This window comes from Malania oleifera, chromosome 6 (assembly GCF_029873635.1).
Source record: "Malania oleifera isolate guangnan ecotype guangnan chromosome 6, ASM2987363v1, whole genome shotgun sequence".
Classification (NCBI taxonomy): Eukaryota; Viridiplantae; Streptophyta; class Magnoliopsida; order Santalales; family Ximeniaceae; genus Malania; species Malania oleifera.
The window spans coordinates 22,179,599-22,180,933 of NC_080422.1; positions in this window are offsets into that span (position 1 = coordinate 22,179,599).

A 1,335-nucleotide genomic window follows, 5' to 3' on the forward strand; every position below is an offset into this window, starting at 1 on the left:
GCATCCCTTCAGGAGTAGCTTCCTAACTTGCATAGCCAAAAGGATCCGTGGTACAAAACGCACGCACGACCCTAAGAATCTGAATTCCTGCTCCCCTAACAGTCTGAATAACACCCCCTCCTGTGGCAATCAATACTGGCATAACTAACCGATAACCAGTCCACCCCTAAGATGATATCAAAGTCGAACATATCATACACCACAAGGTCGACTGGTAGTATCCTCCCCTGAATTTCAACCGGGAAGTTATGGACTACACTGCTACACCTAACTGCAGACCCAGATGGCGTAGCCACTACCAGTTCATAATCTAACAGTTGCACCTCTAAACCACACAGTTTAACAAACCCTCGAGAAATAAAAGAATGCATTGCCCCAGAATCAAATAATATAACAGCTTTATGAAAAAGCATATAAATGATACCTATAACAACATCACCAGCGTTTTCGGCATCAGCTGGAGTCAAAGAATACACCCTAGCCTGGGTCGTACCTCCTTGCTGACCACCATGTTGTGCTTGAGCATTTCCCCTATATGGCTACTGCGAGGTTCCACTGTTCCCCCACATGCGACAGTCTCTCGCCTGATGCCCTTGCCTACCACACCTCATACAAGCCCCCGTAGTCAACCAACACTGCCCAGCGTGTTTCTTACCACAAAGAGAGGAACTACGGTAAGATGTGGTATTCTGGGACGTACCACCACTGTTCTTCTTCCAATTTCCCTACCTTGCCCCAGACAAAGAACTAGGAGGCGCTGGCCTTTTCTTCGAGACCTAAATCGAGACATAAACCTCAGCGTCCTCTAGCAAACACTCCTTGGCCACAGTGGCTTTGTCAACCAACGTAGCAAAGTCCTGTAACTGCAAGATCTCTATCTTCCTACGAATCTCCTTCCTCAAAAGCCTCTGAAACTTCCAGGCCTTCTTCGCTTCATCCGGTATCAAGAATGGAGCGAATCGAGACAACTCCTGGAATTTGGCAGCATACTGCTACACCTCAGTAACTTCTGCGTCAGGTTCATAAATTCCTCCATCTTCATGTTTCTAACCATGGCCAGAAAATATAGTTCAAAGAAGAGCTCTTTGAACCAAGCCCACGTCAACGCTACTAGTATCGGTCGGTCCTCCTCCATCTTCCTTACAGAAACCCACCATCTCTCAGCCTCCCCTACCAACTTGAACGTGACAAAGGTGACCTTCTTCAGTTTAAAGCATCCAGGATCTTCTCGATCTCCTGGATCCAATTCTCAGCACAAACTGGATCTACACTTCCCACAAAAACTGAAGGCTTCAACCTAGTGAACTGCTCAATTGAGCAATCCATCTCAATCGT